This window comes from Cervus canadensis, chromosome 14, assembly GCF_019320065.1.
Source record: "Cervus canadensis isolate Bull #8, Minnesota chromosome 14, ASM1932006v1, whole genome shotgun sequence".
NCBI classification, from domain to species: domain Eukaryota; kingdom Metazoa; phylum Chordata; class Mammalia; order Artiodactyla; family Cervidae; genus Cervus; species Cervus canadensis.
This window is the reverse complement of record NC_057399.1, coordinates 55,405,390-55,430,494: the sequence shown is the minus strand read 5'-3', so window position 1 is coordinate 55,430,494 and position 25,105 is coordinate 55,405,390. Positions and strand designations below refer to the sequence as shown.

Genomic DNA, 25,105 nt, shown 5'->3' with positions numbered 1-25,105 from the left:
AATGGATTAGAGTTTCAGAAAGGGGTGGGAGATGGAACACAGATGTCCATGATGCTGCTTTATTGAGGTCCATGCCTGAGACTTGGATCCGTGCCTGAGGTCTATGCATTAGGTTTGGATTGAGGGAGATGTAGGAGAGGGATGGAATACATTCCCATTCTATACAAATAGTATTATTAAATTTTGAACTCTATAGTATAGAGCTTCCCTCATAGCTCATTTGGTAAAGAATCTGCCTATAATACAGGAGACCCTGGTTCAATTCCTGGATCAGGAAGATCCCCTGGAGAAGGAAATGGCAACCCACTCCAGTATTCTTGCCTGGAGAATCCCATGGACAGAGGAACCTGGCAGGCTACAGTCCATGGGGTCACAAGAGTCGGACACAACTTAGCGACTAAAGAGAGAGAGAGATAGTATATATTGTCTAGAAGTAGAAGCCACCTACTTGCCTACATATTATATATCAGCATATCAAACTTATAACTATTATTTTCCACATTTTATGAATCTTCTCCAGGAAAATTATGAAACAAAGAAAGAATACTTGCTTAACTCTTGCAAGGAAGTCAATAGTAAAAAGGGACAAGGAGCCAACAGCCCATAATACTTATAACTCAGTGTTATGACTAGAAAAATATTTATGTTGGTAATGTGTACACAATAAGAAAACATTTCCATTATAAATGCTTTAGTTTGCATACTTCAACTGCCTCTCCCAGTAAAATAAGATGGGATTGAATATTTTTTATTTTTTGTAGTTTTGTAATCTGGAGCCTATTTGGTGCCTTGGAAGTCCCAGAAATGCATAACTTGCATTTCTATTTTGTGCATTTAGTAAAATCTATGATAACAGCCATAAAGAGGGAGTTAGTATTTAAATGGCGATGAAGAGTGATAATAAACATTTCACAGCTAATCAGTATCACTCTACAGAGATATATATTGTTCTAAACGTTATCTTTCACCTTTTATTTATAGTAATTGAAGACTGCCACTGGGAAGCTGCATCATGAGCTACTTGGGCTTCTAAAGTGTCCATTGGATATTTAATCACATAAGGTAAATGCCAAATTTATTTTATTTGTATTTTCAGGATGTAATGAAATACTATTTTTTGTATTAAGATTTATCTTCTTTATACCAAGAAGAAAGTAAATTTTCTTTTATTTGGTCACACATTTAATTAAGTAGTTCCTCTGGCTTGTTAGCTCTAAGGTGACTGGGAAAGTTACTGACATATTGACAACCTCTTCTAGGCTTATGCATTTTCCTCTGTAAAACTATCATATGTATTACGTGTTTCAGACAATCTGTTCTCTGTTTTTGTTTGCGTAAAGTCATCTTGTCTCTTTAAATACTATGTTAACATGTTCACATGTTATACATAAAATTTAATGGCTAAAAATATTTTCTTTGTTAGTATTTATGACTTAGGTAGTTGTGTTGGAGGTAGATTATTATTAATTTAAAGTGGTAGTTGAGTTACATCTGGGCTTTTTTATTTTTTTCATTAATTCTGGAGGGTATACCTAAATTCACATTTGCTCATCCTATAGTTTACAAAATTACAGCTACCAAAGTAGAAACTACTTCAGTGGTTTGAGTATTTATAATGTGGATTACTTTCTTTTCCTTCAAAGATATTATTAGTTTTTCTACTTTGTCTTTCTCTACTAGTGGTCCTTCATCAAGCATCACAACAAGAATTTTATTTTTATTATTTGTTTTATTTTTATTTTCAGTTGTAAGACAGTAAATTAAAACATTTGCAATCACTGCTTTCTTTTCCCCACCTGAGATTACAGAGAAAGGAATTAGAATTCCACGGGTGCCCAGGATGACAAGGCTTGGCTAGTATCTACTAAGAAAACCTCATTTAATACAACTAAAGGGAGATATATGGGGCTACTCACTTGTGTCCTCATGAAGACCAAGAAATGAAGAAAAGAACATTTTCTTCTGAAAAATGAGTTTCTAAGATAAAGAATTTGCCTGCTTCTAGCACTGTTTCACATGTCTGTCAGACAAACAATAATAGTGAAAACGGAATGACTTGTACGTAAATGGTTTATCCAACTACAAATGGTGGAAACAGACATAAACATGAACACATAAGTCTAGGATGGTGTTTTGGTTTCTAAATGAAATGCATTTTCCATACATTCAAATAGACATTAAGTGAGAAATAGAAATACATTTCAAGGCATATAGGAAGGAACTAAATATACATAAAATAGACTAAATTGTTCACATTTAAAAAATCAAGACATCTTGATAAAACTTAAATCATAAACTGCACGCTGAAGCACGTGGCTCATGTTTTACAAGGGGCTCCATTATGTTAACTTGGATGAGCTAAGAGGCAAAGAATGAGCAGTCATGTGAAGAGAACTAGGGAAAATTGCTCATCTGGACAGCACAAAACTGTCTGTCATTCACAGGGCCCTTCCAATCAAAGAGAACATTTAATGGCACTTATAGTATGGTAAATTCGACATGATTTGAAGACACTGTGAAATATGATTTCTTCTTTGAATATTTTTATAGTATAGCCTTTCATAGTTCCTTTAGTCAAGTTCAAGTAATCCTGATAAGTTAATATCTTGTTTTCTGGTTGAATTTACGTGAAAGTCTACCATCTATCCCTTCTTGTGAACCCAAAGAACACTGGCTGTCTTCAGATATACTTTGATATTACTGTATCAGTATATACTATACTATATATAGAAGGTGGTTTTATTTTTTCAGCAAAAGAAGGAGAAATACATACAATTCATTTGTTATTAATATTTCATTTAATGTTGATGTGGTTTTTAAAAATATCCAAACCATATGGAAATTTGCACTGAGAACTTTCATTTTAACTGAAGTTTAAACCAGGTATCATAAGCAGAATGAAAGGAAAGAGCCCATATATTCCAGAAACTTCTAACAAATAAGCTTACTTTCACTTCCAGTTTCAGCCCCTTACTCCCAAACACTGACTGCTTTTCCTTTGTCCACAATCTTCATCTAAAGTGACAGATGGAAGTTTTAACTTTGCCCCCCTCACTCCCACAGGTAATGAACTATTCACCTATTTGTTATTGCTAATGTTTATTTCCTGAAAACTTTAGGTGATTTTTTAAAAACTATTTTCCTCATTCTAAATATCAGAATATGTATGTGTATGTATATCAATATTGGTTAAGAGTGAGATAAATTATGACTATAGCAGAGATATTTTATGTTGTACAAAGAAGCATATATTCAAGTTTAGAAAGTAAATGTATCCAGTGTGATAGCCAGCGTGCAGTTAGAATGTGAATGAAATTAATAGGTACATTGAACAGAGTCTGTAAAATAGGTTAGCTCAGAATAGGAGCAGAAGACTCCCAACTGAGAACTGAATACACAAGTTAAAGAAGGACAGTGATAAACTCAAAGATAACTGCCCTGAGCAAATGTGATAATGAGGGAAACTGAAGATTTGAAATAATTATATATGCCTTTTTTAAAGAAGATATGGGAGTATTGTTTGATTTACAATGCTGTGTTAGTTTCAGGTGTAGAGTAAAGTGAATTAGTTATACACAGACATGTATCTGGGGGCTTCCCAGGTGGCGCTAGTGATAAAGAACCTGGTTGCCAATGCAGGAGACTTAAGATATGCGGGTTGGAGAGATCGCCTGGAGGAGGGCATGGCAATCCACTGCAGTATTCTTGCCTGGAGAATCCCAGGGACAGAGGAGCCTAGCGGGCTACAGTCCATAGAATCGCAGAGTTGGACACAACTGAAGTGGCTTAGCACACACACGTACATACATATATTTGGGCTTTCCGGGTGGCTCAGCGGTGAAGAATCAGCCTGCCAGTGTGGGAGGCACGACAGAAGCCGCGGGTTTGATCCCTGGGTCATGAAGATCCTCTGCAGGAGGAAATGGCAACCTACACTAGTATTCCTTTCTGGAAATTCCCGAGGACACAGGAGCCTGGCAGTTCAGCAGTTCATGGGGTCACAGAGTCAGACATGAGTTAGTAACTAAACAGCAAAAGCAACGGCATACACATATCCTCTTTACATTCTCCAGTTCTCAAAGGCTGTTGTTTTTGTTTTCATCGTATTAGTTTTTCTTTGTTGTACCAGTCTTTTAATTAGGTTCCAGAGACTGATCCAAGAAAGTATTGCTACAACTTCTGTCAAAGAGTGGAGGGTTTTGCCTATGTCCTCTTCTAGGAGTTTTATGGTACTGTTCTTACATTTAAGTCTTCAAACCATTTCAGTTACATTTTTGTACATGATTTGAGGGAATGTTCTAATTTCATTATTTTACATGTGACTATCCAGCTTTCTAGTTATCACTTGTTGAAGAGACTGTTTTTCCTTTACTGCCTATTCTTGCCTTCCTCATCGTAGATTAATTGACCATAGGTATGTGGGTTTATTTCTGGACTCTCTATTCTCTTACATTGATCTATTAATATATATCCATTCCCTGCCCCCCAATACCACACTATTTTGAGTATAGCTTTGCAGTATTGTCTGACATCTTGGAGAGTTATACCTCCAGCTTTGTTCTTTTATCTCATGATTCCTTTTCAATTCTGATCTTTAGTGGTTTCTTATAAATTTTGGACTTTTTTTTTTCTATTTCTCTTAAAATATCCTGAGTTTTTTGATAGGGATTGCATTAAATCTGTAGATTTCTTTGAGTAATATGGCTATATTAAAAATATTGATTATTACAATACAAGAACAGAGTATATCTTTTCATTCTTTTGAATCATCTTCAGTTTCCCTCATCAGTGTTTTATAATTTTCAGCATATAGGCCTTTGCCCTACTTCGTTAATTTTAATGCTGGATCTTTTTTGATATGTGATTTTAAGCAGGATTTTTTTTTTTTTTTTTTACTTTCTCATTCTGATATTTCATTATTAGTATACAGGAACACAACGGATTTCTGTGTATTAATCATGTGTCCTGCAACCTTGCTTAATTTATGTATTAGTTCTACCAGTTTTTGAGTGTAGACTTTAGGATTCTCTATGTAGAGTATTATATCATTTGCAAATAGTAATAATTTTACCTATTCCCTTCTAATTTGGATACATTTTGTTTCTTTTTCTTGTCTGATTACTGTGTCTAGGACTTCCAATACCATGTAAAAAAGAAGTAGTGAAAGAGGCATCCTTATCTTGTTTTTGAATTTATTGGGAAGCTTTCAACTTTTCCCCATTGAGTGTTATGTTGGCTATAGGTTTGTCATAAAGGGCCTTTATTATGTTGAGATATGTTCCCTCTACAGCCACTTTGATGGGAGTTTATTGTCATGAATGAATGTTGAATTTGTCAAATGTTTATTCTGTATCTGTTGAGATGATCATGTGGTTTTTATCTTTCCTTTTGTTGATGTTGTGTATCACATTTATTGATTTTCTTTAACTTTTTATTTTGTATTGGTATATAGCCAGTTAACAGTGTTGTGACAATTTCCGGTGAGCCGTGAAGCTATACATACACATGAATCCATTCTCCCGAAGCCCCCCTCCCATCCAGGCCACCACGCAACATTGAGCAGAGTTTCATATGTTATACAGTATGTCCTTGTCAGCTATCCATTTTAAACATAGCAGTATGTATGTGTCCATCCCAGACTCCCCAACTGTCCGCCTTTCCCATCCACCTCCAACAACCGTGAGTTCGTTCTCTAAGTCTGTGAGTGTCTTTCTGTTTTGTGACTGAGTTCATTTGTCTGATCTCTTTTTATATTCCACATATAAAGGATGTCATATGGTATCTCTCCTTCTCTGTCTGACTTACTTCACTCAGGAGGACAATCTCTAGGTCTATGTGTTGAGCCTTTCGTGTAACCCTGGAATAAATCCAACTTGATCATGTTGTATGATCCATTTTATGTATTGCTGGATTAGGTCTGCTAATGTTGTCTTAATTTAAGATGATTTTATAGAGAAATTTTGTTTAGAAAAAAATGTAGAATTTCTTCAGGGATTTTTGGTTTAGGCTTGTCTCCCAGTGGTAGTAGTACAACTTGGAGGATGTAGTCTTGATCTGGGAATCCTTTAATGACGAATTTTTCCAATGAGGCAGAGGGTGGAAGTGTTGGCTTTATTACCTTGAAGAAAGTGAAATAAGTAGGCTGTCTTCAGAGCTGAAGTTGAGAGAGAAATTCAGGAGTATGTGGGTTGAAATATTTAAGCCCTCATTTCCTTTCTGAGAATGTTGAGGTTTAATCTTCCTGGAATGATTCTATTTTAATAGAATAGGATATCAACTTTAAGTCAACTGTTTACTCAGTTTTAGTTCATCTGTATTAGAAGGCCAAGAAAGTGAACCTCAAGATTCTTTTTAGCTCCCCAAATCTATGAATTTCACCTATCTGACATGTTTCCAATAGTGAAGCAGAATATTCCAGAGGTTGCAATCTCAAACCCAGTGCAGCATTCCTGGTTTCCACTTACTGCATCTGTCACTTTGGAAATTTATGGGAGGTTTCTGAGGCCTTAATAGTCTATGAAAGTAGATGATGAAACTACTGCTTCTGGTGTGATATTGTTATTGAGGTTCATGTATTAATGATGGTAAAAGAATGACTTAACATCAACCATTGCTAACTATATGCTTTGCCATTTCACTGTTCTTGAGTTAGAGCCCAACAATTAGTTACCTAGGAGTACATTTTACAGCATGGATTAAAGTTGAATATTTTATGGGTACCTTGTTTATTATTATTTTCAATAATTTAGGATTATGATTAGGATAAGGTGTTGACCTTTCAATAAGAAAGTTCATGTATTGGGTAAGAGCAGAGTTTTTCCTGAGGAAAGTCTAGATGTTGGCTACAAATATTCCATTTTGTACTTCTCTGCATAGGTACAATGGTAGCCTGTCCACATAAGTATTCTTCTTTAGGCATCTAAGAAGATGCCAAAATTATGCATGTTTTAAAACCTAAGGATATGTTTTAATTAGTAACACCAAGTGAGTACAATCTGTTACTTATCATACAATATATACACCACAATTTTTCCCAGCCAGTATTAATCAGCAAAGTAGTAGAAAGAAATAATATTGAGGGAGGATTGCCTGAATGATATGAATATTTTTCATCAGTAAATATAGCTTTAATTTTATCAGTGGATTAAATAAGATGGTTAAAATCTTTGTATTTACTCTATAGAGGTTCACTAAATTGAATCAATACAATCAACTTATGCTGAATTGTGTTAATAGATGTCAGAAACCTATGCTTACATTTATTGTAGTAATGTTATTCATGGTATGGTTCTTCTTCATTCTGTGTAGAGTGTCTCAAATAAGGAGCAATGTGACACACTTCCTCCAGTTTCAGCACTCCAAACTGGGAGTAGGGTTTCTCCTGGTAACTTGTTTATTTTTAGCTTATCATTCCAGTAGATCATGTGATCGATTTATTTGAAGGTCTTTGTAGGATGCTAGGAAGCTTATAATTAATTCTGTTTCATGTGTCAGTGAGTAAATAGGGTTGAATGGCATATATGGTATGTAGTACAACTGCCTTTGATCAGTCTAAGCATGAATACCATGTGTTTTATTTGGTTCTAGGGTAGGTTTTGTCAGGATGCCATCTTGTCTTCTTTCAGTGTTTATATTATGGTGGTGGTGTGAATGTTAACCAAGATAATCGCTTAATATATTAATGCATATTCTTGGTAAATGTTAGCTCTGCTAATATTGATATAAGAAGTTCCCAAGAAGCAGCTCTTTTTCTGCTACCTTTCTTGGCTTACCAACACAAACACACACATTCATGAATGTATACATTCAGTTAACATTTATTGAGTGCCTATCATGTTCACTTACAATTCCTATGTCTGTGAGTAAGCAATATAGATAAAATACTTGTCCTCACAGAGCTAATGTTCTCAATGGGTGTTGTAGGGTGTGGAGTTCATTAACAATAAAAATAGGCAAAAGAAAATATTCAGTAATAATGCATGCTAAGTTGGAAATAAAACAGGTTGAGAGCCTGAGGAGCTGCTTTGAATTGCGTTGTCAGAAAAGACCTAATTGTAGAGGTGATATTTTAAGCTGGGTACTGAATGAAAAGGAATTACCTATGCAATATCTGTTGGAAGAGCTTTCAAGGGGAAGGAAGATGTAAGTAAGTCCCAAGAAGAAGAGACAGTAATCTAAATTGAGATTCTAAGGTACTGTGGAATAGTCACTGATGAACACGTAGGTGTGTAGGCATGAGTCTGCCTTATCTTTATTTCACTCTAAAGGCTGAGGTCTTCCTAGATGGAGAAGCTCAGTCATCTTATTAAGGCACTGTTCTCCCTCGTGGCTCAGATGGTAAAGAATCCACCTGCAATGTGGGAGACCTGAGCTCAATCCCTGGGTTGGGAAGATCTCCTGGGGAAGGGAATGGCTATCCACTCCAGTATTCTGGCCTTGATAATTCCATGGGCAGAGGTGCTGACAGGCTACAGTCCATGGGGTGGCAAAGAGTCAGACACAAGTGAGCGACTTTCACTTCACTTCTCCTTTCTATCTATCTCTCCACATTGTAAACTGACCAAGGACATAATCCCTAGGCAGGTCCCTCTGATCTGTATTTTCCTTGAAGGCATCTGATCTGATCAGTGTCCACTACACAATTTGGTCTTGAATTTGAAGTAGAGTAGCAGAAATCTGTCAGACTTCTAACCCAAATCCTGGTTCCAACACAGCTTATCGCTGTTCTCCATCTTAGCATTTAGGTCCTAAACACTGGTAATAAGAAAGTGGAGCTTTGCCCAATTGCCAGTATGCCTTGTAGACAGTTCCTTTAGAAATGACATAGAATGTAGCCCTGTGGTCTGAGAAAGAAGTCCAGTAGTCCTGGATTCCTCTAGATGTTAGCTAGTTGTTTTCAAGCAGGAACTAACTTTATCCCTAACATTATTGAATCCATCCATGTTAAAAAAAGATATTTTTATCTTACACCCAAAACAACTTAGTTCGCCATCTCAAATCCTCTTAGGAATAAGCAGAATGCAGCATACTCTCTCAATGTAAGTATTTAATTTCTTACTTCTGTTTTCCAAATATCTCATATTACCTAGTTATGGTAGCATTTTTTGCTTCTTATGAATATCAGGGTCCCATTTATTTCAATAAGATGCTTCCATACCTCAGATATTTTAATGTTTAGCTGTTCAGGTATAATCTCAAATGGATTCTTTCAGGAATGCTGGTTCACTTTTGCACTTATCTCAACCCCTTACTGGTCTTCAGGCATCCTGTGGGTGCAATGGTTGATTCCTTCATGACTCAGTAGTTACCTTCAGTGAACAGCAGACAAGGGAAGAGAAAGGAACTAAATTTAAGAATGACCTTTTAAATACTTTACATTTTCTTTCTGTACCAATGTTTTGTCAATGATCAGTGTTTTATTGCAAAAAAGTGAAAGTATTGGGTTTGGCCAAAAAGTTCGTGTGGATTTTTCATTGTACAGAAAAACCTGGATGGACTTTTTGGCCAACTCAATAATAATAGCTGTGTTGGAGATATGAAGGCAAGAAGCTTATTTCAGCAATTGATTTGCATTCTCTTCACGGCCATTCCCAATCTTTTGCTGAGTTGAGGTGCATTGAATCAGTTTTGCATGTACGGCATGCCTTTCCCACAGGGCATGGCAAATAGCTAATCAAAGCAGAACTGCACCTCAGCACACTTAGATCATCATCAGTTTATCAGCTGAAATGCTTAGTCACTCAGTAGTGTCCGACTCTTTACGACCCCACGGACTTTAACCCACTAGGCTCCTCTGTCCATAGGGATTCTCCATGCAAGAATACTGGAATGTGTTGCCATTCCCTTCTCCACACCAGAACAGAGGCTTGAAATGAATTTAAGTACTTGTATTTTCTGACTGACAGATATCATGTCTGCCCTATGTTTATCTCCTTATCTTCCCAGCTACAGAAGATAACAGTGAAAATAGTAAGTGTCCTGGGAACCCTTATACACTTACCCTCAATATGTGAAGTTCTGTTAGTATTTTTATACTCCCAACTCCATGAAAACTCTCTACCGAGGAAAAATCCATTTTCATTCAGAATGTTGGAAATCAAAATCGTTGTCCACCGAGTAAACCAATGTTTAAATGAAAATGGATGTCAGTGGAAATAAGAGAACATCATTCTTGTATCAGTATTTGTGCAACAGCTTCTATAACACTGTGCCAGACATTATTTTAAGTACTTTGTGTTTACTTTATTAATCCCCATAACAGTCTTATGAAAAGAATATTATCACTAGCCTCATTCTGCAGATGGAAAAACTGAGGACTCAAGAGATTAACTTGCTCACAAGCTCACAGCTGATAAATAAAATACAATATGTTACCTAACAAGATGCACTTATCAATAGAGGCCTACAACAAAAAACTATTTCTTGAGAGATTATAGTTCACAGTAATAATAATGTAGTCATTGCAGAATGAAAAATGGTTCTCTTGGTGGTCTCTCCTCAAATTTTCCCATCACTTGATAGGATACATGAGGACAAATGACTTTAAAGATTGATAAGAAAAAGTTTACAATAAAAAGTTAAGTCTACATGAAGAAAACTTTAGAGAAAGTACTTTTAAAAAATACATTAATTCCTTTTGCCTGGAGACTAAATAATTTTGTCACCCAAATCTAAATTTCCCCCTAAGAAGAAATAAGCTTAATCTCAGCAAGTCTCTAGTAAACCTGTTTACACTGAGCCTCCCTTTGGATCCTCATTACATTTTGCCCTACTATTGTGTGACATTTAGCATCCTTGGAATCTTTTTATGACTGAGTGCATGCTCTACATGTAATTTACAATAGCATGAAAAAAAAGTGTAAGACCTAATTAATTCACCAATCAGCTGTCAGAACCTGTGATCTTTTTTCCTAGTTTACTGTCAAGTTCCCTGTGGGAGAATCAGTATTCAGAAAGTGCCATTTCCATTATGCCGTGTGGTGTTAGAGAAAGGCACTCAGTTATGCTGCTTGTTCATGGAAAATGTGCCATCCTCATGAGTGCCTTGATGACTTTGTTAAAAATACCTTCTGCCACCCCGTGCTCTTGTTCTCATGAATATGGTGGCTCTGCGGTACATCAGGTTTTCACAGTGCTATAAATTAAGAGAAGGGAGATCAGCCTACCTCAACTTCAAACCTGTGCATTTTCCCTTGAGTTTTTCTATTTTCTTAAGAAACTTTCTCCTATTTGATATATTTTTTTAAAGTAATTTAAAATCCATCTACGCAGATTTGATCATTTTTGAGGGCTTTTTCATCTCAAATATTCCAAAATGGGGACATCTTATACATAATAGAAATACCTGTTTCATGAACTCATAAAATTATAACCCAGTAAATACATTTTACAAGTACTTTCAAGAAAAAAAGAAACATAGGAAAGAAATAAAAAATGCTTGTAGATTGTAAATTAGTTTCTTTATGATTAATACTTGCTTTCCTGATTGCATGATTGAGGTTTTTTTGCTGAGTAACAAACTACCCCCAAACTCACTTGGTTATTAACTTGATGATCATTTGATTATTTCTCACAGGACTTTTGGTCAGTGGGTAGTTTTGCTGATCCTGGGCTCAACTTATTTCAAATGAACTTGCTCATAGAGAGGAGGGCGGCGGAGGGTAGACCAGGGCTTACTAGTCTAGGATGGCTTCCCTCACTGACTTTCACAATTTTCTGGCTGAGATGCTAGATTGACTGGGCCACTTGTCTCTCATCACACAATTGATTAGCTTGGATAAATTCACACAGTGGATGGCAGGGTTTTAAGAGAAAGCAGCATTCAAGGCTTCTCAAGGCCAGCGCTTAAAACTGGCCCAATATGGTTTTACTCTTGGCCAAAGCAAGTCATTAGGTCAGACCAGATACAAGGGGTGGACAAATGGATTCCGCCTCTTGATGACAGTAGCTGTAAAATAACAATGCAGAGTGTGGATACAGGGAGGAGTGAAAAATTGAAACATTTTTGCAATCTGCCATAGCTCAGCTATCTAGCAGAGCTTAATGGTTATCTAGACCTGACCTAGGTTTTTTGTTTGTTTGCTTGTACTGTTTCTAATCAGACTGGTTCCCCAATCAAAGATATTTCTTATCAATCTGATAGCTCAATCTAGCATCAGAAGAGTAATACAAAACATTCTATATCCACCCAGAATCTTTTATTTCTAATGTTGCCCCTTTATTTTTATTAAATATCTAGAAATATGAAAAATGTTAATAATATATATGAGGTGTAAAGAAAACTATAAAACGTACAATGCTATGTTCACCATTTTGTGTAAGAAAAATGTTAGCGGTAGTCTAAAATAAGGCCTCTATTTTCCCAAATCCAATGTCTTTCCTTGCTTCCTCAGAGATCACCTCTGCTCTGAATTTTTTTTTTTATCATTCTTTTGCTTTTTATTATGGTTTTAGGATAAATTTTTATCAGTGTATATTTGTTGTGGGACACATACATTTTTGATTATACAGAAATGTAATCATACTGCCTCATTGCCACAGTATGCCACTGTTTTGAATTTTGAATTTTATAATAGCTCAAATATTTAATCTATTTATACTAACACAAATGTTAATTTTGTTTTATATTTTCAACATTATTTTGAGCTTTTTCTACTTTCATGCTTTTTGTCTGTTTTGTAATTGTTTTAAATCGATTTGTTATTCTCATTTATCTTTCCCTTTATTAGTTAGTACAATAGTTGCATTCTCTTTTCTAGTCTTTAATGAGTTAGAAATGTTAGTGTGAAGTTTGATCTTTATGTCTCAACAAAATAACAGCTTGGAATAACATAACTACAATCAATCTCCTTTCATTTTGTATGTAATTTTCATGGATTTTAGTTATATTGCAATTTTTAGTTGAAATGACAGTTTTATTTTTATTTCACATAGATAAGAATGTTGCTCACTTTGTTTGCATCTGTTCCTTCTTGCATCTGAGATCTCCTTCTGAGATCACTTTATTCTGTTTGAAGAACTACATTCAGAGTGTCATTTAGTAATTATCTATTGATAACAAATGCCCAGGTTTTGTTTATAAATGTATGCATATTTTTCTCATCATTGAAAGATATCTTAGTCTAAGTTGATAGTTATTTTGCTTTAGAACATTTAATCTATTACTATCTTGGTTTCTGGTGTAGACTGTTATTATTTAGAAGTCAGTTGTCAAGCTAATTGCTTTTGTGAAGATGATCAATCTTTCCTTTCCACTACTTTTAGTATTTTTTCCCTCTGCGTTTAGTGCCTTGCAGTTTTATCATGACATGTCCAGGTTTTGACTTTTTTTTGTTTGTCTTAGATTACTTAATCTTTGTATTTGCGTCTTTTATTAATTCTGAAAAATTGCCAGTTATTATTTATCTGTATACTCCCTCTCATCATTTTCTCTCTCCTTTCATTAAGGAAATACAGAAAGGTAAAAATTAGCTTTATGCTTTATTCACATTTGGGGTTCTAATATATCCTTAATTTTTGGTCTCTGAATTTCATTTTTAATCTTATTTATATTGTGACATAATATCAGACAGGAATTTTCTGTGCTATTATCTAAGTTTTTCAATTGTTAATGTATTACCAAATTTGCACTGTAATCTCTCTCTCTCTCTTTCTGAAACATTCAAGGATAATTTGAAGTAAAATACCACTGAATCATAAAATGCTTCTATATAATTTTCCTATTATGAAAACAAAACATCTTTTTCATAAGCATAGTATAATCATAAAAATCAGGAAATTAATATTGATATGATACTACGAATTAATCTACAGATATTATAGTTATCTATTGCTGTGATTACTCCCAAAATAGTGGCTTAAAGCAACAAATACATGTAAACTCCCCAATCAAATGACATACACTGACAAACTAAATTTTTAAAACAGAAAGAATAAAAAACAATATCCAACTATATGTTTTCTCCAGGAGATCCACTTTAGATCTAAGGACATGCATGAATTGAAAGTGAAATATTCCAGATCATAACCAAAGGGGGCAAGGATGGCTATGCTAATACCAGACAAAATAGATTTTAAATAAAAGTTTTTGAAAGAGACATAAAGAAGACTATCTATAATGAAAAAAAGTCAATTCACCAAGAAGATACAGTAATTTTAGAGATATGTGCACCAAATATCAGAGCCCAGTATAGGAAGCAAACATGGACAGAACTGAAGGGAGAAATAGAAAGCACTAGAAGAGACGGGGGAGCCTGGAGGGCTGCAGTCCATGGGGTTGCTAGGAGTCAGACACGACTGAGCGACTTCACTTTCACTTTTCTGCATTGGAGAAGGAAATAGCAACCCACTCCAGTGTTGTTGCCTGGAGAATCCCAGGGACGGGGGAGCCTGGTGGGCTGCCGTCTATGGGATCGCACAGAGTCGGACACGACTGAAGAGACTTGGCAGCAGCAACAACAAAGAAAAGCCCAAGATTATATAGATTCACTGGTGAATTCTTCCAAGCGTTTAAGGAAGAGTTAACACCAATTCTTCTCAAATTCTTCCAAGAAATTAAAGTGGAGAAAATACTTTCAAATTAATTTTATAAATCCAGCATTACCCTAATCTCAAAGTCAGACAAAGACATTACCAAAAAAAAAAAAAAAAAAACAAGCAAGAAAGAAAACTATAGATCCATATGTCTAATGGATGTTGAAACAAAAGTCCTCAAGAAAATATCATCAAACTCAATTCAAAAACATAACATCAGGATTATATACCACGACCAGGTGGAATTTACTCCTGTAATGCAAGGATGCATTTATTTTCTTCAACATAAGAAAATAAATCATGCTACGTTAACAAAAGGAAGGGAAAAAAAACTGATCATCTCAATTGATACAGATAAATCCTTTGACAAAATTACATACTCTTCCATGATAAAAATTTTAACAAACCATACATAAAAGGAAACTACCTCAACATAATAAAGGCCATATATGAAAAACCAATAGCTAACATCATACTTAGTGGTGAAAGACTGAAAGCTTTTCTCTGAAATCAGGAAGAAGACAAGGATGGCCAGTTTTTACCGCTTCTTTTCAATATAGTACTGAAAGTCTTAACTAGAACAATGAGGCAAGAGAAATAAATAGAAAGCATCCAAACTGGAAAGAAAGGAGTAAAATTATCTGTTCACAAATAAGTAAAAAACAATCCTTATTTTTATGCATGCACACACACATGCAATATACACAACTAGTAGAACTAATCAATGAATTTTAAGTGAAGCTATAGAATACAAGCAACACACAAATCAGTTGCATGTGTATACACAGACAATGAAAATCAGAAAAGGAAATTGGGAAACAACTTCATTTATAATATTAAAAAAAATGCTTAGGAATGAATCTAAACAAGGAGTTAAGGAACTTTTACACAGAAAACTATAAAATGTTGCTGAAAGAAATTAAAGAATGCAAAAATTAAACAGAAAGTCATTCTGTGTTCATTGACTAGAAGACTTCATACTATTTATACCAGTACTAGACACTGAAATCTACATTTTCTATGCAATATTTTTTTTTGTAGAAATAGAAAGATCTATCCTAAAATGCATGTAGTGTCTCAAGGGACTCTAGATAGTCAAAATGATCTTGAAAAAGGAGAACAAAGGTGGAAGACATTCTTCCTGACTTTGAACTTTATTACAGAGCCACAGCAGTCAAAACCCTGATAGTGGCTTATAAACAGAAAAATGGACCAATAATTTAGAATAGAAGGTCCAAAAACAAACCTTCAAATATATGGTTAAATGCTTTTGGACAAGAGTGCCAAGACCATTCAATGGAGAAAAGACAGTCTTTTCAACTAATTGTCTTGAGAAAACTGGATATCCATGTGCAAAAGAATGTACTGGGGCTCTTATTCTACACCATATGCAAATGTTAATCTGAATGAACCAAAGACCTAAATGTAAGAGCTAAAACTATGTAACTCTTAGATAAATATATAGAACAGAAGCTTCACAACATTGGATTTGGCAATAGTTTATTGGACAGGATATCAAAGCATAGCCAACAAAAATAGACCAATTGACCACATAAAAATTGCAATCTATTGTGTAACAAAGGACCCTATTAACAGAATTGGCTCAAAGAGATATTTGCACACCCATGTTCATAGTAGCATTCCTAAATGCCTGGTTGATGGATGAAGGGGTACATAAATGTAGTATGTAATACAGTGGATTATTCAGTCTTAAAAAGGAAGGAAATTCTGACATGCTCAACATAAATGAACCTTAAAGACTTCATGCTAAGTGAAGTAAGCCAGTCACAAAAGGGCAAATACTATGAATCCACTGAAGTGAGATCCCTAGAATAGTGAGAGTCATAGATAGAGAAAATAGAATGAAGAATGTCAGGACTTTGTGGTAGGGGAAATGAGGAGTTATTATTTAATGGATATAGAGTTTCAGTTGCACAAGTAAAAAGGAAAAGAGTTCCGTGGATGGTGGCTGTGGCAGCACAAGAATGTACTGTAAACTCTACCTTTAAAATGGCTTACATGATGAACTTTATGTTGTATTTATATAACCATAATTGAACATGAACAAAACACAAGCCCACAGTACTTACTGTCTCACCGAGTCTGTGCGTCAGGAATCAGAAGTGACTGAGCTGGGCGGTTTTGGATGAGTGCGTATGTAATTGTTGTCAAGTGCAGTCATTTCAAGGGGCTTGAGGACTCATTTGCATGAAGACTCACTCACAAAACTGTTGGCTGGAGGCCTTGGTTCCTCACTATGTGGACCTATCCATAGTGTTGCTTGGTGTCTTCATAATATAGTAGCTAATACCACTCCTCATAGTGAGTGACCTAAGAGAGAGTGCGAGGAGGAAGCCATGGTGCCTTTTTTAAATCTTAGAAGTGATGTCCTTTTATTTCTGCCAGATTTTGTTTATTAGAAGTGAGTCAGTAAGTATAGCCAAGGAGAAAATAATTAAACTAGGAGGAGCATCAAAGATTTGTGAATATATCTTAAAAGTACCACAGAAGAGTATTCAAGTTTTGCTCATTGTCCCAACTATGTCCTTTTAGAGCAGTAGAAAGTATGTGATCACTGGTCTTTTTTGTGTTCTTTAATCTGTCTTTGTCTTTAACAGTATTGGCATTTCAGAATGCACCCAGTTCTGTACGTTGTCTCTCAGTTTGAATGTCTGATGTTTCCTTGTGATTGGATTCAGCTCTGGCATTTAGTAGGAGTATTTCAAAGGTAATATTTTCATTGCACCATACAAGGAGGCCCACGCTGTCAACTTTTCTTTACTGGTGACATTAAATTTAATCATCTGGTTAAGTTGGTGACTGTTGGTTTCTCTATCATATAATTACCATCTTTTTTGTCTTTAATAAGACGCCCATGAAATCCTGTTTGTTTTCCTTTGTAATCAATTAGACACATGGAGCCTATGTGAAATAGTCATTAAATTTTAACCCACTTGCTTTAGAATAAATATTTTTGCAATTTCTTGCTGGATCATTAATGCATTTAAAAATGTTTAATTTTGTGTTTTAATATTTTATCTAACATTTTAGGTTGTCTTCAGAATAAGTGTCAGTCTGGGTATCTTTTTCACCAACTGCTAGAAACCAAAACAGTGTTTCCTATTTAATATCTATTTGTACAGCCAATATTAAATTATTTAATTGCTTCTCTAAGCTTTGACTGCTGTCACTGGGCATTGTGGTTACTACTTACTTGTTAAAATTGGGAGGCACTTCTCTCATTATTCACATTATACGCATGCATGCATGCTAAGTCACTTCAGTCGTGTCTGGCTCTCTGTGACTCCACGGACTGTAGCCCTCCAGGCTCGTCTATCCATGGGATTCTCTAGGACAGAATACTGGAGTGGCTTGCTACTGCCTACTCCAAGGATTCACATCATATGGTCCCCAGATTATCTTCAGCACCTGATGGTAAGGGTTCATAGCCTATTCCACCCTTTCTCCTAATAGCAACTTAGTTGGATCACCATTACATGACAGCATTTTCACATAGCGATACATGTCTAATATGGACTTCCCTGGTGGCTCAGATGGTAAAGCGTCTGCCTACAATGCAGGAGACCTGGGTTCGATCCCTGGGTCGGGAAGATACCCTGGAGAAGGAAATGGCAACCCACTCCAGTACTCTTGCCTGGAAAGTCTCATGGACAGAAGAGCCTGGTAGGCTGCAGTCCATGGGGTCGCAAAGAGTCGGACACGACTGAGCTACTTCATTTTCACTTTCACATGTCTAATGATAATAATAGCTAATGGTCATTGAATGCTTGCTATATTTCAATATACAAGATGCGTTTGCAAATATTAACTCATTTACTCCTTTCGGCATCTTACAGATTAGATGCTATTATTATCCATGTTTTACTGACTCAGTTCAGTTCAGTCCCTCAGTCATGTCCAACTCTTTGTGGTCCAATGGACTGCTGCACTCCAGGCTTCCCTGTCCATCACCAACTCCTGGAGCTTGCTCAAACTCATGTCCATCAAGTCAGTGATGCCATCCCACCATCTCATCTTCTGTCATCTCCTTCTCCTCCTGCTTTCAATCTTTCCCAGCATCAGGGTCTTTTCCAAGGAGCCAGTTCTTTGCATCATGTGGCGAAGGATTGGAGCTTCAACTTCAGCATCAGTTCTTCCAATGAATATTCAGGATTGATTTCCTTTAGGATTGACTTGTTTGATCTCCTTGCAGCCCAAGGGACTCTCAAGAGTTTTCTCTAACACTACAGTTCAAAAGCATCACTTCTTTGGTGCTCAGCTTAGAGAGAGTATAATATAGCTATTGAGTCAAACTCAGGCAGTCTGTCTCCAGAAGTTATACCCTTAATTGTTGTGCTGCCATAAAGAGGACTGCTTCCTGAAAACCTATGAGATATTTGTAAAACTATATAAATGTAGAATTTCCAAGGCACAGGAAGCTGAAGTTAGAAGATAAAATAAAAAGCATTCCTTTTTTTCCCCAGCTGTAGAAACTGAAGCTTAAAAAAAGTTAGCTTATTTACTACTTAAGGTAAAGTTGAGGCAAAATTTAGGCCTCCTGATGTCTAATAAATCCTGTTCACTTTCCATCATATCATACTATAAATGTCTGGTAAAATGAAAATAAGTACACTACACGCCATTATTTCACCAGGGGCAATGATATAACTCTATGATATCAGTTTCAAAGTTGAATTCTAAAATAAATATGCTACATATGCCGCACATTAATTAAACATGAACTGCTTTTGCTTGCTTTCTTACAACATGAAAGGATTTTTGGAGGAATGATTTGGACGATCCATACATTTTTGCTCAGATAATCTGTTTAATTCAAATATTTTCTTTTATCCTAAGTAAATATATTTGACATAATTATCTGCTCATTTGTTTAAAAGTAATATTTGTAAATGCAAATTTTAGACATACTATGGAAAAAGTATTTTCTGGTTATCAAGTAGATATACAACTGTAAAGAAGAACTATTGTATACATACCCATTTAACCAAACATTTGAGTTATTTATACTATTTAGTATTGGTATAAGAAACTGATTAACTTATAAAGTGTATGTAGTTGGCAGTATTCATTGACTCTTGATTTCCATGAGTCCATTGCCATTATTTTTATTACAATATTGTCTTATGTTACAGTGATAATTTTAAAGTGGTACTCAAGACACCTACATATTTGACAGCTTCCTTATGATATTTAGCTAAGAATGATTTTCACAATGGGTAAGTCATGGGCTCTGATAAATCAGAAAGGGAACCAACCATTCAGAATACAAATCTGCCAAACCACTCAGTGGTATCCAACTCTGCAATTCCATGGACTATACAGTACATGGAATTCTCCAGGCCAGAATACTGGAGTAGGTAGCCTTCTCCAGGGGTTCTTCCCAACCCAGGGATTGAACTCAGGTCTCCCACATTGCAAGTGGATTCTTTACCAGCTGAGTCACCAGGGAAGCCAGTTTAATTAAAATTAAAAAAAAAAAACACCAAGGGCTAGGTAATTGTGCATGGTTCAGTTAGCCTTAGACAATTGGACTGTATTTTTTTATGTCCTTTTTTAAAAATTTATTTTTAATTGAAGAAAAATTATTTTACAATATTGTTTTGGTTTCTGCTGCACAACAAATCAGGCATTATTATGCATGTAGATTGGGTTTTAATACAAATAAATAAAGGAGTTAAAGACTATAGACCAGAAGACACCGGATATGATATGGGGTTGGTGAATTGTTAGAGGTTGGAAAGGCTTGAGAACTGAATGGCTGTGTCTGTATGGAAATGGATAAATGCAGAGATATTATTTAGAAACTTATCAGAAGTCAGCTAAAGATGAATCTGCCTTTGAAGGTAATGGGAGACAGGCCCATTGTAAATTTTAGAATAGAAAAATGAAATGATGTAAAAAGACTGTTAGTTTTTTGGAAAATGAAGTTTTACTAAAACGTAACATTTAACATGGTCTAACTGGCCTTACAAGTTCAATTTTGCATCAGGGAGGGTTGAGTGGGGTCTGATAAGTAGGCTTGAGCCTTCAGAGAGCTCTGGCAAGCAATGTAGTGGGTGGTAGATTTAGCAGCATCTCCTTTTCTTGATTCTATTGATGGTAAGCACAGTGGAGCAGAGTAGAATCAGTAGAGGCCCTTAGAGTAATCTAACTGGGACTCAGAAGCTGACAGTCTGGTAGCTAGTCTTGTCCTTCTGTCCACATGACCCTGGCAGAGGTAATCTCTAAGCCTATTAAACTCCCTGCCCTGTCCTATTCAAAAAGCACTATAACAGTATACCCTTTATAACTGTTTTTATGTAACAGTTTATATATAACGGTATACCAGTTATATCCACAGGTGTTCATCAGTACACTATGGTAAAGCTGTTAAAATAGTCCTCTTTTGTACTGACCCATGATTTTCAAATACAACCCATATTAGTAGAGCCTTTAAAATGGACCGATAAGCCAAGAAAGTACCCATTCTTTGCTTTCTCCATCAGATTAATATTAAAAGGAGAATATAGTAACAATGACTACCAGGACTAGGGGAAATGTATTGATAACTCCTGTCTTCTACTTGGGCTTCCACAGTGCCTCAGTGATAAAGAATCTGCCCTTGGCACAGGCGATGCAGGTTCAATCCCTGGATGGGGAAGATCCCCTGGAGGAGGGCATGGCAATGCACTCCAGTATTCCTGCCTGGACAATTCCATGGACAGTGGAGACTGGCAGGCTACAGTCCATAGGTTTGCAAAGAGTCGGACATGACTGAAGTGACTTAGCATGCGTGCACACACACCTCCTACTTATAAAATGTGTGAATGTTCCAGTGGTATGTTTGTTTATTTTTTTGAGGTTATACAGAAGGGACTCATTGAGTAGACAAAACCAGAAAGAAGGGAACAACCAAGGAAGCAAGGACATGAGTGAAATAGAAATTTCACCAGAAAGCAGGACCTCAGAGTAACTATCCAGTTCAGTTCAGTTGCTCAGTCGTGTCCGACTCTTTGCAACCACATAGACTGCAGCATGCCAGAGTTCCTTGTCCATCACAAACTCCCAGAGCCTACTCAAACTCATGTCCATCAAGTTGGTGATGCCATCCAACCATCTCATCCTCTGTCGTCCCCTTCTCTTCCTGCCTTCAATCTTTCCCAGCATCAGGGTCTTTTCCAGAGTCGGTTCTTCAGATCAGGTAGCCAAAGTATTTGAGTTTCAGCTTCAACATCAGTCTTTCCAATGAATATTCAGGACTGATTTCCTTTAGGATTGACTAATTGGATCTCCTTGCAGTCCAAGGGACTCTCAAGAGTCTTCTCCAACACCACAGCTCAAAAGCATCAATTTTTTGGCACTGAGCTTTCTTTATAGTCCAACTCTCACATCCATACATGGCTACTGGACAAACCATAGCCTTGACTAGAGGGACCTTTGTTGGTAAAGTAATGTCTTTGCTTTTTAATATGCTATCTAGGTTGGCCATAGCATTTCTTCCAAGGAGCAAGTGTCTTTTTTAATTTCATGGCTGAAGTCACCATCTGCAGTGATTTTGGAGCCCAATAAAATAAAGTCTGTCACTCTTTCCATTGTTTCCCCATCTATTTACCATGAAGTGATGGGACCAGATGCCATATCTTACTTTTCTGAATGTTGACTTTTAAGCAACTTTTTCACATTCTTCTTTCACTTTCATCACTTTAATTTTCTTTGCTTTCTGCCATAAGGGTGATGTCATCTGTGTATCTGAGGTTATTGATATTTCTCCTGGCAATCTTGATTCCAGCTTGTGCTTCATCCAGCCTGGCATTTTGCATGATGTACTCTGCATATAAGTTAAATAAGCAGCATGACAATACACAGCCTTGATGTACTCTTTTCCTGATTTGGAACCAGTCTGTTGTTCCATGTCCAGTTCTAACTGTTGCTTCTTGACCTGCATACAGATTCCTCAGGAGACATGTGAGGTGGTCTGGTATTCCCATCTCTTTCAGAATTTTTCACAGTTTATTGTGATTCACACAGTCAAAGACTTTAGCATGTCCAATAAAGAAGTAGATGTTTTCTTGGAACTCTCTTGCTTTTTTGATGATCCAATGGATGTTGGCAATTTGATTTCTGGTTCCTCTGCCTTTTCTAAAACCAGTTTGAACAGCTGGAAGTTCACTTGAAGTCTGGCTTGGAGAATTTTGAGCCTTACTTTGCTAGCATGTGAGATGAGTGCAATTATACAGGAGTTTGAACGTTCTTTGGCATTGCCTTTCTTTGGGATTGGAATGAAAACTGACCTTTTCCAGTTGTGACCACTGCTGAGTTTTCCAGATTTGCTGGCATGTTGAGTCCAGCACTTTCACAGCATCATCTTTTAGGATTTGAAATAGCTCAACTGGAATTCCATCACCTCCACTTGCTTTGTTCATAGTGATGGTTCCTAAGGCCCACTTGACTTTGCATTCTAGGATGTCTGGCTCTAGGTGAATGATCTTACCATCATAGTTATCTGGGTCATGAAGATCTTTTTTGTATATTTCTTCTGTGTATTCTTGCCACCTCTTCTTAATATCTTCTATTTCTGTTAGATCCATACCATTTCTGTCTTTTATTGTGCTCATCTTTGCATGAAGTTAAATGCAAAGGAGAAAAGGAAAGATATACCCATTTGAATTCAGATTTCCAAAGAATAGCAAGGAGAGATAAGAAAGCCTTCCTCAGAGATCAATGCAAAGAAATAGAGGAAAACAATAGAATGGCAAAGACTAGAGATCTCTTCAAGAACCAAGGGAATATTTCATGAAAAGATGAGCACAATAAAGGACAGAGTAATTGTAGAAGTGCACATTTGTGAAATTATTAGGAAAAGTATTGATCTTCCTGCAGGGCTTTGGCTGGTGGGATGGAGACAATTTTCTTTAAATCTCAAAGGACATGGTGATCTTATCTAAAGTAGGAATTTCAGTCAGCCTTGGGGAATATTTATAGTTGCTAAAGTAAGAAAGAGGGAAATGACAAACCCCACTGCTATGCAAACAGCAGTATATTTGAGAGTATGAAGGATTAAATCTTGGCATTAATCCACAAATATTGTAACTGAGGTACCTGAATGACAGGCTAACAAGCAACCCACCTTAATCCTTCAGATTAGGAAAAAGAGAATAGCCTCACCCTACACACTGCCCACTTGTCTTCTCACAGGTAGTTATCACTATTCTCTGAAATGTTATGTTGTTTGACTTTAATTTTCACATGCAATCATGTCTTAACAAATTTAAAAAAAAGCAACTGCCCTCCTTCTTGCAGTGAATTAGAATGGTCACATCTCCCAAAACTTTGGTATTATTTGTCCAATGCTATCTACTCTTTAAATCATTCCTCAATTGAAACATATAAACCAAACAGAAAAAAATACACGGAAATATCAGTGCATGTGTGTGTATACACACAAGTTATATGCAGAGAATTTGCCAAATTCATCTTTTTTTTTTTTTTTTAGAGAAATGAGACCAGTGAGCAATGTGCAGAGTGAGGTTTTAAATTGTATTGATTTAAATTTTGTGTCAAAATAATGATTATGGAAAGAGGCAATGCATTCTCATGAAAGATTTGGAACAACTGTTGAGTCTGAATTATAAGGTGAATGGATTATATAGTGTGTTTTTTAAAAAGCATCATCTGGACTGAATTTACGGGGTATTTCTTTGCCTTCTCATGGAAACCAGTTTTCTCATCTTTATGTTTGAGAATAATGAATTATTGTTCTTAGAGTTAGCATTCACAGATATGGTTTTGTGCTTTTCATATAATTCAGGATACTGTTGACTCCGTCTTGGCTTGTGCTCAGGCATTTTACATCTGCAATCCTACCTTGTGAAGCCTTCTGCTTGGAGTACATGATTCTATATCTTGATCTCATTTTATTTAAATACTCTGCTGTGATTGATTAACCATAAGCTATAACAGCAGTAAAAATAAAGAAAAAGTAATAGCATCATATAGAATTATTGTCAATAGAAACTGACACAAGTTGAAGTAATAATAAAAGTTAAATGGGGAATATATCAAGTTAATGTATGGCACAATCCCAAACTCCATGGAAGGTTTGGTTTATTGTGATGTTAGGGGAAGTAAGCATAGCTTTGAAAGGCTAGCTATTTTTGAATTCCTGAAGGGCAAAGTAACCTTTATATAAATGCAACCTACTGAGAGACTAAGATGAAATTTTAGTGCATCTATGTAATTTTCTTTGTAATGATGTTCTAACATTTCACATTCTTTATAATAAATATGTACAAGTGTAGATTCGGGAATAAAATATGTCATTTTCTGCTATAGGAGTCTAGTAGGAAATAAAGTATGTTATCGAGCATTATTATAAAGCCATGTCCAGACACAGGAAGCAATTCTGGATTATTGACACTGATTATGTCAGTCACTCACAAAGAGAAAAATGTTAGAACTGGCGGTGTGCCTGTTACATCTTGAAAAGTTAGTTAAAGGTAATAAAAGAATAAATTATTTTACTCAGTGGGGAAAACATAAGAAAACGATCATCCTAATAGTTAGAACAGCCACA

General features: G+C 35.9%; 1 long non-coding RNA gene across 1 annotated transcript in view; it reads left to right on the top strand.

The window, feature by feature from the left end:
- Positions 1-984: 984 nt before the first annotated feature.
- The window catches only part of LOC122453257, a 308,320-nt gene continuing 284,199 nt past the window's right edge, over positions 985-25,105 (top strand). The window contains exon 1 of the long non-coding RNA XR_006272988.1: positions 985-1,062. This is a non-coding gene — a long non-coding RNA (uncharacterized LOC122453257). The remainder of the gene's footprint in view (positions 1,063-25,105) is intronic.